This window comes from Panulirus ornatus, chromosome 14 (assembly GCF_036320965.1).
Source record: "Panulirus ornatus isolate Po-2019 chromosome 14, ASM3632096v1, whole genome shotgun sequence".
Lineage (NCBI taxonomy): Eukaryota > Metazoa > Arthropoda > Malacostraca > Decapoda > Palinuridae > Panulirus > Panulirus ornatus.
In genome coordinates this window covers 49760305-49778291 of record NC_092237.1, presented here as the reverse complement: position 1 = coordinate 49778291, position 17987 = coordinate 49760305, and the positions used below count along the sequence as shown (strand labels likewise).

Genomic DNA, 17987 nt, shown 5'->3' with positions numbered 1-17987 from the left:
ACACTTTACATATGCACACGCACACATGCGCAGGGGGTATGTATGTATACGCGCGAGCTTGTAGATATACATACTCACACAAGTGCTTAACACACAAACACTGGCAGAAGCACACCTGGGGTACGCTCATTCTTGTACTGTCATTATACTCACCCGAGAGGTCAAGGTCGTGTGTGGGTGGGTGTGATTTACAACCATGTTGAATCACACCAGTATATGTGTTTCTGGGTAGGGGATGACCTGTACTTTTGACGACTGTTTGTGTGTGTGTGTGTGTGTGTGTGTGTGTATGCTTGAAGTGTATTTAAGTATGTCCATGTCCTTGACTATATACCTTAAGATAGGCACTTGGCCAGGGCTGTCTTATCTCAGTGTCTGGAAGGGGGTAGGGTGTGGGGGGTTCCTATCTGGCGGAGGATAATAGAGTCATGACTGACTGCAATTAGTGAGTGTGTCCCGTTGATGATAATCCCAGAGTGGCTCCTCATCACAGTCAAGTGGTAATTACGATAAGCGATGTGAACCTTGTGAACACGTTGGAGGAGCAGGTCTTACTCTGTGCCCGGCAGGGCTCTGGAGAGGGTGAGGTGAGGGAGAGGGGGGTGTCTCTTGCTACAGGTATGTTAACCCTGTGTATATGACCGTATGACTCTGGGGTCCGATGGCTCTGCCTTCAACTGATGCTTAAGGTCACTCCCTCAGAGCCATGATCGTCCCGTCTCGCTCTGGAAGTTGAGGTTCGACGCTGCGCAGACTGTAATAAAGTTCATCTCGTTTTCTGTTGTATAGGAATTGGTTTTTTCTAACATGAGAGATCAAAAAGTCGAGGAAAATGGCACAGTCGGAGGATTAGGAAGGACGGATTCTTGCGTTAGACAAGAATTACTTTATTTTTATTGACCTCAACCAGTCATCCCACAAGAATTACTTTATTTTTATTTATCTCAGCGAGTCGTCTCACATATACACTATATCCGACTTAGAATGTAACTTACTAAGTGTGTGTATCAGTGGATAGCGCTATGTAGAGTCAACAGAATATTGAAGACTTAAAGTTTGAGTCGAGTGTCTTCAAAAGGCACATCACCTCTGGCTATCGTACAAGGACGTGAGGAATACCTTCTCTTAGTGATAGAATTTGAGTGGACAGTGGATTGCAAAACCCTACTCCACTCCGTGACATGGTAGATCATGTTATTGCCTCCACCGACAGTGTATACGCACGTACGTTCAGGCCATCAAGCCCTGCAGATGGTGGTCGGGTTGACCCGAACGCATCATCCAGGGACTCGCTGGTCTTTTAAGATACTGCGCTGTTGGCTGAAGTGATCATCTCTGGAGGTGGCGGTCGTCAGGTTACATTAAGGAACCTCGTGTTTAGGGTTGAGGTAACTGGCGGCTTTGCTCCGAGGCCACGGAGTGACGCAGAGTCAGTGGTGGTGTTCGCCTATCCCAACGCCGAGAGGAGAATAGTGCTATACAGGAGGAGCTCGCCGATGTCACACGGACTACTGGCATCTAGTAGGACAACCTGACACCCGAGACGCAAGGGACTTGTCATTTTGATTGTCCGGAGGAGTCCATTGTTCATTCCCCTCCCCCGTAACGCTCTTTGAAAACACACACACACACACACACACACACACACACCACACACACACACACACACACACACGTGTCTAGACTTGGACACGTAGAACGAGAGCCTAGCGCAGAGTAAATGATAATAATAACAACAGTAATGATAATGATATCTGAAGATTCGACAAGAAACGTCCTATCGTCTGACCCTGAAGTGTAATTCAAGACATTGAATTGCTGGCGCTGCTGCTGCTTGAGGAGTTTGAGGACACTTTGTTTGAGTGACTGTTCAGTATCACAGAGCCACGCGTTATGGTAGACCTTGGTTGGAACATAGTGTTGCTAAAGAAGCGCTAGAGATGCTGGAGAAGGTACGGCAGACTGCCCCGATGTGGAGAATGGAACAGTGAGGGGAAAATCTATGTCGGTGACTGGAGCAAGTTGGGGTCTCCACTCTGGAGAAAAGAAGGTAGTCGTGTGTTCACAATCTTGAAGTATTTGGGCAATATGGATGACGTAAACAAGTGGGTACGCTACTGAAGTGAGATTGTCTAAAGACTAAAGAACAGAGAGAGGAAAAGGCACATTCAGTCTGATGAAGAGACCCCAGGAATGTACAATCTGCTCCCTCATAGGCAGAAAGGCTGGACATTTCCAGGGCTGTACTCAGGACGTTCCCAGTGGATTGGTCACCCTACCTTTTTCCCTCCTTAGCAGGATCCGAGTCTCCGACCGTCGCAGCCACTCGCCCAACAAACTCCTCTCTTCTTTTCTGGTCGCCAGCCATAGGCATCTCCAGGAACTTGTGTAATTCATCTTCTCCTCCTGTCTTCCAACTCGGTCAAACTATAGCTGACTCTTCCAGAGACAGAGGCAATCTTTTGGTCGTCTTGTTCCCTGTGATTATACTTTGGATGATTCCGTGTTTAGTCCTCCTCCCTCTCTCTCTCTCCTCCGAGGTATGCCTTCTCCTATGTCTTCCTTGTCCAGAGTCGTCTCAGTATTTTCCCAGCTTCAGGTGGGCAAGGCGTGTGGACGAGATGTGTGTGTGTGTGTGTGTGTGTGTGTTTGATTCAACTGTAGTTCTTGTTCGCTCGTTGCATCAGTGTCTAAAATCCCAGAATGTTATTTCTTGGACGCATTCCTTTGTGCACACCATTCCGAAGAAAGGAGACTGTTCAAGCCCTTCCAATTATAGCCCCATTACTATCACTTTTGTTGCCTCTACAATGTGTCAAACTCAACTAAACTCACTTTTTCTGACACTTAGAATCCCATTCTCGTCTTTGTGATAACCAAAGTGGCATTTGTAGTAGCAAGTTGACTGGTTACTTTGTCTTGTGTGTGACTTGGCTCGGGTCTTCCTCCCTCAAGGATTTTGATGAATCTCTTGTCGTGACCCTGCACACATCTGAAGCATTTGACAGGGTGTGGCCTCCTAAGACTCTCCTTCCTAAACTTCCTTCCTTTGGCTTATCTGTTTCTTTGTGTTCTCTAATGGATCGCTTCGTCTCAAGTCTTTCCCTCGCAGTAGTTGTAGACGAAGCGACTTACACCTCTTATCCTATCAACACTGGTGTCCCGCAGGGTTCAGTTCCTGTTGCCTACTCCCTTTTTTTGATTGGCTGTAACTGTGTTCATTCCTACGCTGATGTTTTCACTCTGCGTACTTCAGCTTGCTTTCCCTCCCCTCTCACTGTAGTACACCCTCTTGTCTCTCTCTTAATTCAGACTTGTGCAGTATCTCGGAATAGGGAAGCAGTAACCTAGTCAGATTCGATAGAGATAAATTGCCTAATTTTTTTCTTACATCTTTCTAGTTGTCATTTCCCCTGTGTTCTGCTCAGTTCATCCTTGCAGTGACATAAAAAGTTGAGGATAACAATACCTTCCGCTCTCTCCTGCAAACCCCACAGAATCTGCTACCCAAAAGCTGGGGTGTCGTAAAGCTGGGTCGTAAAGGTGTCGTAATTAATTTTCTTGCCAGCAGCTGTATCATATCTAGAGGGGTTTTACGTGCACTCGTTTCGAATACTTCCTGCCTGTGTTAGCCAGAGTGGAGTTAAAAGCCTTCTGCCTCACCAGTTCTCCAGGCATCGCCTCTCCTCGACCATCCCTAGGGGTACTAGTGGATCAGTCCACGCTGACTCGCAAACTTGGTAGTGGGGGACTTTCGAAGGGTTTTGATGGCAATGGAAAATCCACTAATATGGTAACGCCACCTGAATTTGCCCCCATGCCGAGGACCCATAGGCGTAAGAGCAACAACCCGGAGAAGGTTCGGCCGTGTCATTATTGTGTAAAAGACACAACGAACTCGCAGGTGCGTAACACTAGTAATGAAGAAAAGAATGCTTAATGCTGTGTATCAGATCTGGTTGCGTAGTTGATCCCCGCGTAGATTGACGCTGTGGCTTCTTAAAGGCTGTTACTTAGGTTCCTTGGCAAGAATGTGATGTCTGTAGTGTGTGTGTGAAGGAGAGGTGACTGGCGTGAGGTTGGTGGGCTTTCTCGGTCCCCGGGCAGGGGCAGCCCATTCCCCCACCAACATCCCCTCAGTCTCTCTCTCTCTCTCTCTCTCTCTCTCTCTCTCTCTCTCTCTCTCTCTCTCTCTCTCTCTCTCTCCCGTACCTTCATGCTCCTCTGCCTCGCCCCGTCACGCTACTCCCTGCCTTACCTTGACCCGTTACGCCGCGCGACCACCTCCCGCTCTGTCCTGCCCCAGCCCGACCTACTCCGGCGAACCCGGCCTCCCCCGCGCCCCGCCCTACCCTATTGAATCCCGCATCATCCACACGCCGCTAACGGCACGGGTCCTGAGCCTCACCGCACGTAAAAGACGCTCAATGTGAGGCTGCTGGAGGCGGCGAAACGAAAACGAACTTTCAGTATAGTGACGGAGGAGCGAGGAGCTGGTGAGTGGGTCGCCTAGCCAAAGGGATAAGGCGCTGAGCATGGAATTGGCCGGGGAGGGAGCCAGCTGGGGGCATTGTACTACTGGCCTGCCAAGATGTAGTGTCTCCTTAACGTGGTTATGGCGTATCCAGCCAAGAGGTGATGGCTTAACTCTTACTTAAAAAGCCAAAATCCGGTGGAAATATTACATTATAGTCTTCTGAAAACATCCTAAGTTGAAGCTGACGAAATTCACTTCATGCCAGTCGTGATAAACACGACTCAACGACTGGTGACGTTAACGCATCAAGATTTTTTTTTTTTTTTTTTTGTTTACATTATGGCGATGATGTGTGAGCAAGGGCGCGGCTCACGCAGCCACTCACAAACTGACTACTGCCTATAATACTTGACAGCTGCTCTGGGTAGGATAACCACACATGATATTCTGACGACCCAAGGCCACAGGCCTTAATGTGGCTCCTTTCACTGGCTAACGAATGATTGTTGGTCAACATAGCGTTCCTCTCTCTCTCTCTCTCTCTCTCTCTCTCTCTCTCTCTCTCTCTCTCTCTCTCTCTCTCTCTCTCTCTCTCTCTCTCTCTCTCCACAACGAAGGAAATAACATTTCCTTTTTTTTAAAGATGGAGTAAACATTACTCCTTATCTGGGCAGTGGGTACCGTGCAGCCCCCACACACACTGGAGACATGAGCGGGAGAGTAGTGTACGTGGATGGTTGTATGTGATGGAGGACGTGGAGCACAGGGGAGGTGACACAGCAGAACCTGGGAGACGCACTCTTGGAAGGGGGTGGGGCTGCTTCGACGAGAGACTCCCGCTTCTGCTGCATTACTTATAATGTATCGCCTTGTTCATCACCACACACACAATGGCACAGGCAACACGTCATAAGCACTGGAGAAACTTGAATGTCTAGATGACACAGATATAGATGATTGAGGGAAATGACAGTGAGTGGTGTACTGAGGGCCTCATGCACCCAGTACAGAAGTTACATACACAGTACAGGATGGGTCATTACCCATGGATACTGACGGTACAGTTAAGATGGTGTAGGTAACGTAGGTGGACTGAAAGCGCCCACCCCCTGCCTTTATCCAGGACATAGACACACACACACACACTGTACGTGGGGAGAGTTGGGTGCTAGGTTCGTGGACGTTACCTCTACGTCAGTGTTCCCTGCTTGGACGCACGAAGGCTGCCGGCAGACTCGTACTTCGGAGGGAGAGGTGGCTTAGTAACCAGCCTGAGGAGCAGGGGCTTCGTCGGTGGCTTAGACGGAGGGGTGGCTTGACACATGGAGGAGAGGCTGGTGGCTTGGAATGTCTCTTTGAAGTGTAGGGGGCGAGAAAAATGCTGAGAGGCGTCCGTAGGGTTAGATAGGCGTGTATTTCGAGATGATGTTTACCTCGGATAGCTTTGGCTGGGAGTCAAGACCGATCCAACCTACTTGGCAGACTCCACTGTTGTAGGGCTTTAGTGTCCCCTGGATCAGGGTACAGCGAACAGCCAGGGTGTTGTTGAGTCATTTCTGAGCGTCGTGAGGGCATGACAGGAGCACGGCCAGGACCTGTGAGTTGACAGTGAGGAGGAGTGAGGTAGCAGCAGCAGTGGGCTTGGCGGACCCCAGCCAAACCATGTCGGCAGCCAACACACACAGAAGCCAGGTAGAAGACCCTTCTTCACCACATACACCCATGGTCAATGACTTAGATTTATCTCAACACTTTTTTTTATAGAGACCTTTTTTTGTAGTTCATCATAGCTGGTTAACCCCTTGAACACAAAGGTACGTTCTGTGAGTACGACCCTTGGGTTAAGATGGCCTCAACTTTTGACTTGACCCCTAAAAATCAGGTCGAAGGTCAGGTCATCATATCTCAGGGTTGTGCTTTCGTGGTTAAGGGCCGTGTCATGTTAAGGGACGTATCATCCTGTTCAAAGGGTTAAAATACCGTAGTTTACCTCGCTTAACCATTCTCACCCAGTGCAAATTGACTTCCACGCTTTTCCTGTTCATATGGTCACTTCTGTTGTATATTTCGAGTGTGTTGATCAGTGTTATGTGGATAGTTACAGAGCTGTTACCTTCCAGGCGTTGCTGATGATACAGCATCAGCTTTGTGACGTATGAGTAGATGCCAGATATTGACTCATTTTCTAAACGTCTTTCCGAGAGGTTTCGTTTTCTAATCATAAATTGTAGTAGACATTTTCTTGGAAAGAAAGTTCCCTTAGATACTACGCCACAGGTGCTTTCACATTTGACCTGAGGAAAACTACTATTTTTTTTTTCAAGGACCCCATCAGGTCCTGTAAATCACTTACGTCATCCGTAAAGAGCATCGTTCTTTTGTAAACTAGTATACAGCAGCTTCCTGTGTGTAAACAGAGAGTTTACCCTCTCCCATTGATGTTTGTGGTTGCTGAGGTAGACAAGTTCTGAGTGTCATGTTTGGGCCCTCGGTGTGGAACACATCACCCGCTTCTGCATGTAGGAACGACCCTTTGGGCACGGCCGCACGACCCTTGGGTATGATTCAGTTCTAAGACCCGGCCATCTCACCCCGAGGGGGCGTAGCGTCGTCCTCACGGGGTTAATGGATGGCACAGGAACAGTTGACAATCACCAGCGTCACTAGTGATACGAGATGATGCGTAGTTTACGCAGGAATTACCCAGACAGGGCCAGTAGTTATGGACAGGCCGTCATTGGGGGTTAAGGATGGTTAGAAGATTCTGTAGTGTCAGTCGCGTCTTGGGTCAACACTCGGGGATGCAGGGTAAATATAGAGAGAGAGATTAGTGTCGGGGAGGAGGGATAGCAACACTGCAACACCAGTTGTCAGTGTCGGAGTCATCAACTTTAATTATCTATCTGTTTCACGCCTTGCCACTTGCGTGTATGGTTCTCTCTCTCTCTCTCTCTCTCTCTCTCTCTCTCTCTCTCTCTCTCTCTCTCTCTCTCTCTCTCTTACACCGACCTCAATACTCCCTCCCACCTCTACTCCCTCTCACTATATTCCCCCCCCCCCATACTCACTATTGTTGAGCTCCCTTACCTCCTTATGAGCCGATAAGGAGCCGAAGGTTTTCCCTTTAATTCTGTTATTTCCTCTCTCTCTCTCTCTCTCTCTCTCTCTCTCTCTCTCTCTCTCATCAGCCTTTCACCACGCGTACTCACTTCCCGCACTGCCTCCTTACAACTTTCCCTTGCCATGCTCCCTCCCTCCACACACTCCCTCCCTCCTTGCCCACGCAGCCTCCTCCTCCCACCGCGTTTCTTCCCTCCCCACATTCCCTCTTCATGACCCTCCCTTCCCTCATCTGGCACACCCATCAGGCTGCTGTTGATCATCCCAATGTGGAAGAAAAAAAGAAATACCAAATGTCAGGTGTTGGCATCAGCCTTGGACGAGGGGAGGAGAGGGACAGAAAAGAAAAGGAAGGGGTAAGAGGAGTCAGAGAAGAGGGGAGGAGGAGCATGGGAGGACTGGAGAAGAAATGGTTCCACAAACAGAGCAATGCAGAGGTAAACTAGGCTTCCCTCCTCCTGTTGTATATGGGGATACCCTTTCTTGTGAGATTATACTTTTAAAATCTTGATTAATACAAAAGTAAACAACAGAAGCTAAGTCCTCTTGTGTAGGGGCACTGAGCATAGGGGGCACCTGCTGTGTGAGGGAAGGAGCATGTGGCAGACACCTCTTGTGCTAGGGAGAGGAGGTGGGCGGGCACCTATTGTGCGAGGGAGAGATTAACGGGATCACCTGTTGTGTGACATAGAGCACGGGACACGTAGGTGGGGGCAGAGGGTCGGGACGACACCTGGGGCTCGGGTGTGTGCACTGTTGTGCCTGGTAATGGCAGACTACACCAGGAACACACGAGGAGGATTTCTCTTCCTCTCATGACATCGCCTGAACTCAAAATTTACCTTAGATCAGCCTGACGTGGGGGGAGTGAGACTGTGTCACAAACACACGATCTCACGTATGACACCTGATGCTTTTACAAGCAGACGTGAAAGGAAGTAGAACCGTTTTCAACCAAACGGTACGACCGTTGATCACAACGGTATGCTCCTCAACCGTACGTCTTTTTCGGGGAGGTTGATTTATAACCTCTGACCTTATTCTCTAAGGTTGAGATCAAAGGTCAGGCCATATCATATCAAGGTTCGTGCTCGAGGAGGGAATTTAGTCTTGTTTGAGGCTGAATTTTTGTCGTGTAACATCGGTGGACATGCGTGCGTAATAAACTGATTTAGTATTCTCTTTTTCTCTTCCCATATGTTTGTCAGTATCGGCTTGTCGGATGCACTTGGAAGCGTCAGTGTGGGTAAGTAATGTTAGATGTACGAGGTGTGTTGTGTGAGGCAGCCAGCCCAAATAACGTCACTGTCTTTAAGGCCAGTCGCACTTGGCACGCTGACAGAAAACGGAGGTCATAAGGGAAAATAAAATGCAAGGGAGCACTCTAATATTAGGGCTAGTGACGTCAACTTCAGGGATACGGGTGCAGGTACAGTTTGCTTTACAGATCTTATACGTTGGCATTGATAAGTCATACTAGTACTTTTTAGCATTGTAAATAGATCCCATGGGACGCAAGGCGTTTATATAGGTTTTTCTTTAATTTGTTGTCACAATCTATTGGATAGATATTTTTTATATATATAAACAAGGTATTTGTTTCATTTTAAGCAAGGCATTTGTATTTTCCTTGACTTTTTTATCATTTTGTTTTTGGAATGACAAGATCGGCCATGGCCCAAGCTGTGACAGAAGACCATGTCAATCAGTGCTTCAACGTGCTATAAATATTACCATGGAAGAGGCCAGATCTCAATCAGGCAGTAAACTCTTCTACCCTGCCGTACGTTCTGCCACACCACAAGCACACACCACCACACTCCCCACCATACGACGACAGTCAACCATACACCACACTCCCCACCATACGACGACAGTCAACCATACACCACACTCCCCACCATACGACGACAGTCAACCATACACCACACTCCCCACCATACGACGACAGTCAACCATACACCACACTCTCCACCATACGACGACAGTCAACCATACACCACACTCCCCACCATACGACGACAGTCAACCATACACCACACTCCCCACCATACGACGACAGTCAACCATACACCACACTCACACCACCTCCCCACCATACGACGACAGTCAACCATACACCACACTCCCCACCATACGACGACAGTCAACCATACACCACACTCCCCACCATGCGACGACAGTCAACCATACACCACACTCCCCACCATACGACGACAGTCAACCATACACCACACTCTCCACCATACGACGACAGTCAACCATACACCACACTCCCCACCATACGACGACAGTCAACCATACACCACACTCCCCACCATACGACGACAGTCAACCATACACCACACTCCCCACCATGCGACGACAGTCAACCATACACCACACTCCCCACCATACGACGACAGTCAACCATACACCACACTCCCCACCATGCGACGACAGTCAACCATGTTACACCTTCCACCATACGACGACAGTCTACTATACTCCACCTACCATACTACAGTCAACCATACCTCAACATTCTCCCTCCCATGATCACCATACTTGAATCCTGCCATGCCATGATCACCATACTTGAGTCCTACCATGCCATGATCACCATGCTTGAATCCTACCGTGCCATGATCACCATACTTGAGTCCTACCATGCCATGATCACCATACTTGAGTCCTACCATGCCATGATCTCCATACTTGAATCCTACCATGCCATGATCACCATACTTGAGTCCTACCATGCCATGATCACCATACTTGAGTCCTACCATGCCATGATCACCATACTTGAGTCCTACCATGCCATGATCACCATACTTGAGTCCTTCCATGCCATGATCACCATACTTGAGTCCTTCCATGCCATGATCACCATACTTGAGTCCTTCCATGCCATGATCACCATACTTGAGTCCTACCATGCCATGATCACCATACTTGAGTCCTACCATGCCATGATCACCATACTTGAGTCCTACCATGCCATGATCACCATACTTGAGTCCTACCATGCCATGATCACCATACTTGAGTCCTACCATGCATTGATCACCATACTTGAATCCTACCACGCCATGATCACTATACATAAATCCTACCATACCATAATCACCATACTTGAGTCCTACCATGCCATGATCACCATACCATACACTACAGTCCCCTGATCTACCATATTAAAGGTTGTTATTTGTACCATAAATTTCACAATACATAAGACTCATTGTACCACGGACATTCAGCATACTACGGAAGTTCACCATTCCTCAGGAACTGGACATAACATGGACACAACATACCATGAGCACTCCTCATACCTTAGACAACATACCACGGGCATTCCACATACCTTAGACAACATACCACATACACCACACACCATAGACACAACATACCACGGACTGTCCACATAGCAAGGACAATCAACGTATCACAGACACTTATGCCACGGGCACTCAGTATCACGGACACTCCCCATACCATGTTCACATGACAGCAACACTTGCCATACCATGTTCACATGACAGCAACACTCACCATACCATGTTCACATGACAGCAACACTCACCATACCATGTTCACATGGCAGCAGCACTCACCATACCATGTTCACATGGCAGCATGGCAGCAGCACCCAACATACCATGTTCACATGACAGCAACACTCACCATACCATGTTCACATGACAGCAACACTCACCATACCATGTTCACATGGCAGCAGCACTCACCATACCTTGTTCATATGGCAGCAACACTCACCATACCATGTTCACATGAGAGCACAACTCACCATACCATGTTCACATGGCAGCAGCACTCACCATACCATGTTCACATGACGGCAACACTCACCATACCATGTTCACATGACAGCAACACTCACCATACCATGTTCACATGACAGCAACACTCACCATACCATGTTCACATGGCAGCAGCACTCACCATACCATGTTCACATGGCAGCAACACTCACCATATCATGTTCACATGGCAACAACACTCACCATACCATGTTCACATGACAACAACACTCACCATACCATGTTCACATGACAGCAACACTCACCATACCATGTTCACATGGCAGCAACACTCACCATACCATGTTCACATGGCAGCAACACTCACCATACCATGTTCACATGAGAGCAGCACTCACCATACCATGTTCACATGAGAGCAGCACTCACCATACCATGTTCACATGACAGTAACACTCACCATACCTTGTTCACATGACAGCAACACTCACCATACCTTGTTCACATGACAGCAACACTCACCATACCATGTTCACATGGCAGCAGCACTCACCATACCTTGTTCACATGGCAGCAGCACTCACCATACCTTGTTCACATGGCAGCAACACTCACCATACCATGTTCACATGACAGCACCACTCACCATACCAAGTTCACATGACAGCACCACTCACCATACCATGTTCACATGACGGCAACACACCATACCATGTTCACATGACAGCAACACTCACCATACCATGTTCACATGACCAACACTCACCATACCATGTTCACATGGCAACAGCACTCCCATACCATTTTGACATGGCAGCAACACTCACCATACCATGTTCACATGACAGCAACACTCACCATACCATGTTCACATGACAGCAACACTCACCATACCATGTTCACATGACAGCAGCACTCACCATACCATGTTCACATGGCAGCAACACTCACCATACCATGTTCACATGACAGCAACACTCACCATACCATGTTCACATGACAGCAACACTCACCATACCATGTTCACATGAGAGCAACACTCACCATACCATGTTCACATGACAGCAACACTCACCATACCATGTTCACATGACAGCAATACTCACCATACCATGTTCACATGACAGCAACACTCACCATACCATGTTCACATGACAGCAACACTCACCATACCATGTTCACATGACAGCAACACTCACCATACCATGTTCACATGACAGCAGCACTCACCATACCATGTTCACATGACAGCAACACTCACCATACCATGTTCACATGACAGCAACATTCACTATACCTTGTTCACATGACCAACACTCACCATACCATGTTCACATGACCAACACTCACCATACCATGTTCACATGGCAGCAGCACCCAACATACCATGTTCACATGGCAGCAACACTCACCATACCATGTTCACATGACAGCAGCACTCACTATGCCATGTTCACATGGCAGCAGCACTCACCATACCATGTTCACATGACGGCAACACTCACCATACCATGTTCACATGACAGCAACACTCACCATACCATGTTCACATGACAGCAACACTCACCATACCATGTTCACATGGCGGCAACACTCACCATACCATGTTCACATGGCGGCAACACTCACCATACCATGTTCACATGGCAGCAGCACTCACCATACCATGTTCACATGGCAGCAACACTCACCATACCATGTTCACATGACAGCAACACTTACCATACCATGTTCACATGACAGCAACACTCACCATACCATGTTCGCATGGCAGCAACACTCACCATACCATGTTCACATGGCAGCAACACTCACCATACCATGTTCACATGACAGCAGCACTCACCATACCATGTTCGCATGACAGCAACATTCACCATACCATGTTCACATGACCAACACTCACCATACCATGTTCACATGACCAACACTCACGATACCATGTTCACATGACCAACACTCACCATACCATGTTCACATGACAGCAGCACTCACCATACCATGTTCGCATGACAGCACCACTCACCATACCTTGTTCACATGACCAACACTCACCATACCTTGTTCACATGACCAACACTCACCATACCATGTTCACATGACCAACACTCACCATACCATGTTCACATGGCAGCACCACTCACCATACCATGTTCACATGACCAACACTCACCATACCATGTTCACATGGCAGCACCACTCACCATACCTTGTTCACATGACCAACACTCACCATACCATGTTCACATGGCAGCAACACTCACCATACCATGTTCACATGGCAGCAACACTCACCATACCATGTTCACATGGCAGCAACACTCACCATACCATGTTCACATGGCAGCAGCACTCACCATACCATGTTCACATGGCAGCAGCACTCACCATACCATGTTCACATGGCAGCAACACTCACCATACCATGTTCACATGGCAGCAACACTCACCATACCATGTTCACATGGCAGCAACACTCACCATACCATGTTCACATGGCAGCAACACTCACCATACCATGTTCACATGACAGCAGCACTCACCATACCATGTTCACATGGCAGCAACACTCACCATACCATGTTCACATGGCAGCAGCACTCACCATACCATGTTCACATGGCAGCAGCACCCAACATACCACGGACCTGTAGTTCTGATGATCCTCCGAAAGCAAAAGTGGAGAAAAAATAAAGTTGCCTAATTGGTTGAATTTTCGCTCTGGTGTGAGCGGTCTTTGTACCTGGGAGTAGGAAGAAAAACTGAGTTAATTAGTGGTTGGCTTGGGCGTTTGGCGGGGGAGTTTGTGGGGTGGTGTTAACGGTTGGTTGGGGGAGTTTGTGGGGTGGTGTTAACGGTTGGTTGGGGGAGTTTGTGGGGTGGTGTTAACGGTTGGTTGGGAGAATTTGTGGGATGGTGTTAACGGTTGGTTGGGAGAATTTGTGGGATGGTGGTAACGGTTGGTTGGGAGAATTTGTGGGATGGTGTTAACGGTTGGTTGGGAGAATTTGTGGGGTGGTGTTAACGGTTGGTTGGGAGAATTTGTGGGATGGTGTTAACGGTTGGTTGGGAGAATTTGTGGGGTGGTGTTAACGGTTGGTTGGGAGAATTTGTGGGGTGGTGTTAACGGTTGGTTGGGAAAATTTGTGGGGTGGTGTTAACGGTTGGTTGGGAGAATTTGTGGGGTGGTGTTAACGGTTGGTTGGGAGAATTTGTGGGGTGGTGTTAACGGTTGGTTGGGAGAATTTGTGGGGTGGTGTTAACGGTTGGTTGGGGGAGTTTGTGGCGGTGGTGTTAACATGTGGTGTTAGAGTTTCTCTTTGCGTCAACGTTTGTTGATGTGTCTGTGCTCGGGCCCCCCACACACTAGTGTGGAGGGGTTTGATTTTGGGGTGACATTTGCTCCTGTGGGTTTTTCTGCGTCTGTGATAACATTCGATGGTGTGGCCAGATGTGGTAGTTGGTGCAATACTTAAAAGTCGTAAAGTATCTAGAGCCATCTCTCTCAGTGCTTCCTTTCTCAGAGCACCCTATCTCCCCGTCTCAGTGCCTCCTCTGTCAGAGTACCCTATCTATCTCCCTGTCTCAGTGCCTCTTCTGTCAGAGCACCCTATCTATCTCCCTGTCTCAGTTCCTCTTCTGTCAGAGCACCCTATCTCCCTGTCTCAGTGCCCCTTCTGTCAGAGCACCCTAATCTCCCTGTATCAGTGCCTCTTCTGTCAGGGCACCCTATCTATCTCCCTGTCTCAGTGCCTCTTCTGTCAGAGCACCCTATCTATCTCCCTGTCTCAGTGCCTCTTCTGTCAGAGCACCCTATCTCCTTGTCTCAGTGCCTCTTCTGTCAGAGCACCCTGTCTCCCTGTCTCAGTGCCTCTTCTGTCAGAGCACCCTATCTCCCTGTCTCAGTGCTTCTGTCAGAGCACCCTATCTCCCTGTCTCAGTGCTTCTTCTGTCAGAGCACCCTATCTCCCTGTCTCAGTGCCTCTTCTGTCAGAGCACCCTATCTATCTCCCTGTCTCAGTTCCTCTTCTGTCAGAGCACCATATCTCCCTGTCTCAGTGCCTCTTCTGTCAGAGCACCCTGTCTCCCTGTCTCAGTGCTTCTTCTGTCAGAGCACCCTATCTCCCTGTCTCAGTGCTTCTTCTGTCAGAGCACCCTATCTCCCTGTCTCAGTGCCTCTTCTGTCAGAGCACCCTATCTCCCTGTCTCAGTGCCTCTTCTGTCAGAGCACCCTATCTATCTCCCTGTCTCAGTTCCTCTTCTGTCAGAGCACCCTATCTCCCTGACTCAGTGCCCCTTCTGTCAGAGCACCCTAATCTCCCTGTATCAGTGCCTCTTCTGTCAGAGCACCCTAATCTCCCTGTATCAGTGCCTCTTCTGTCAGGGCACCCTATCTATCTCCCTGTCTCAGTGCCTCTTCTGTCAGGGCACCCTATCTATCTCCCTGTCTCAGTGCCTCTTCTGTCAGAGCACCCTGTCTCCCTGTCTCAGTGCCTCTTCTGTCAGAGCACCCTGTCTCCCTGTCTCAGTGCCTCTTCTGTCAGAGCACCCTGTCTCCCTGTCTCAGTGCCTCTTCTGTCAGGGCACCCTGTCTCCCTGTCTCAGTGCCTCTTCTGTCAGAGCACCCTGTCTCCCTGTCTCAGTGCTTCTTCTGTCAGAGCACCCTATCTCCCTGTCTCAGTGCTTCTTCTGTCAGAGCACCCTATCTCCCTGTCTCAGTGCCTCTTCTGTCAGAGCACCCTATCTCCCTGTCTCAGTGCCTCTTCTGTCAGAGCACCCTATCTATCTCCCTGTCTCAGTTCCTCTTCTGTCAGAGCACCCTATCTCCCTGACTCAGTGCCCCTTCTGTCAGAGCACCCTAATCTCCCTGTATCAGTGCCTCTTCTGTCAGAGCACCCTAATCTCCCTGTATCAGTGCCTCTTCTGTCAGGGCACCCTATCTATCTCCCTGTCTCAGTGCCTCTTCTGTCAGGGCACCCTATCTATCTCCCTGTCTCAGTGCCTCTTCTGTCAGAGCACCCTGTCTCCCTGTCTCAGTGCCTCTTCTGTCAGAGCACCCTGTCTCCCTGTCTCAGTGCCTCTTCTGTCAGAGCACCCTGTCTCCCTGTCTCAGTGCCTCTTCTGTCAGGGCACCCTGTCTCCCTGTCTCAGTGCCTCTTCTGTCAGAACACCCTGTCTCCCTGTCTCAGTGCCTCTTCTGTCAGAGCACCCTGTCTCCCTGTCTCAGTGCCTCTTCTGTCAGAGCACCCTATCTCCCTGTCTCAGTGCCTCTTCTGTCAGAGCACCCTATCTCCCTGTCTCTTTGCTTCTTCTGTCAGAGCACCCTATCTCCCTCTCTCAGTGCTTCTTCTGTCAGAGCACCCTTTCTCCCTGTCTCAGTGCCTCTTCTGTCAGAGCACCCTATCTCCCTGTCTCAGTGCCTCTTCTGTCAGAGCACCCTATCTCCTTGTCAGTGCCTCGTATCTCGCCTCCACTTGTCTCGGTCTGCATCTGTCTGACAAATGAGTATGTGAGGGAGACAGTCTCGCTCGGCTTTGGTCTCTCTCTCTAGTCATTTTAATGACTCAGTCTCACCATTTGGTATGTGTCTCCTGTGGAAGAGTTTCTCTCGTCATTTATGGTGATGTGTGCCGCATGGGCGTGGGGCTGAGTCCGTGCCCAACATGGTGTATGTCTCCGGTACAGTTTGAGGTTGAGAAAATGTTTGGCTGAGGTGGGATCCGTGATGATGGGTTCTGCGTCACATCACACTCCACCCCCTTAAGCACGACGGTACGACCCTTGATCACGACGGTACGACCCTTGACCACGACGGTACGACCCTTGACCACGACGATACGACCCTTAATCACGACGGTACGACCATTGATCACGACGGTACGACCCTTGACCACGACGGTACGGCCCTTGACCACGACGCTACGACCCTTGACCACGACGGTACGACCCTTGACCACGACGGTACGACCCTTGGGTATGATGACTTGGTCTTACATCTTACTCGTTAGGGGTCAGGTCAGAGACCTGGGCATCATACTCAAGGGTCGTATCCTTTGTTTCCAAAAAGTTGAATTCTATTCTGCACGAAATAATCTCGTTAATTGTAACATTTCCACTGTGGGTCACACGAGACGGTAGTCTGGGTATGGTAATGCTGGACTTGTCGTGGTCTTTACCTCGCTGAAGCACTACTGTAAGATGCCTCCTCACCCGTGGCGTAGCATTATTCTAGCTACGGCCTAATTCAGCCACTAGTCCGGGTTTGTCAGTGGGGACGAGAGGATTCTCAAGCTCCGTCACAAAGGGACTTGACACACACTGGAAAAGGCACTTCAATCTGATGAGGACCTCCTTTGGGAATGGTTATATTGCCACTAAGAGACAGTTTTTTTTCTTTGAAGAGGTATTTTTCTAGATGGGTAGTTTCTCTAGCCAGCTACGAGACGAGGCATTAGTTGAGGCCAGTCACTATCCCCTATACGAGACCTTGTAGAGTGTGGAGGCAGGTCTTCTGGAACATCCGGCTGGGAAGGACCACTTGAGGCTGGGGCGAAGGTGTGGCCTGGTTCTTGAGCACTTATTATTGTTCCCCTCCGCCGCCGCTGCCTCCTGCAGGCCCTCGA

The 17987-nt window shown here is 49.1% G+C and overlaps 1 protein-coding gene and 1 long non-coding RNA gene across 3 annotated transcripts in view; one reads left to right on the top strand and one right to left on the bottom strand.

Moving 5' to 3' along the window:
- The window catches only part of LOC139753397 (uncharacterized), a 49907-nt gene extending 49560 nt beyond the window's left edge, over positions 1 to 347 (bottom strand). The window contains exon 1 of the long non-coding RNA XR_011713705.1: positions 154 to 347. This is a non-coding gene — a long non-coding RNA (uncharacterized lncRNA). The remainder of the gene's footprint in view (positions 1 to 153) is intronic.
- The window catches only part of LOC139753395 (uncharacterized), an 89196-nt gene that overhangs the window by 33782 nt on the left and 37427 nt on the right, over positions 1 to 17987 (top strand). The gene's annotated exons all lie outside the window — the stretch shown is intronic.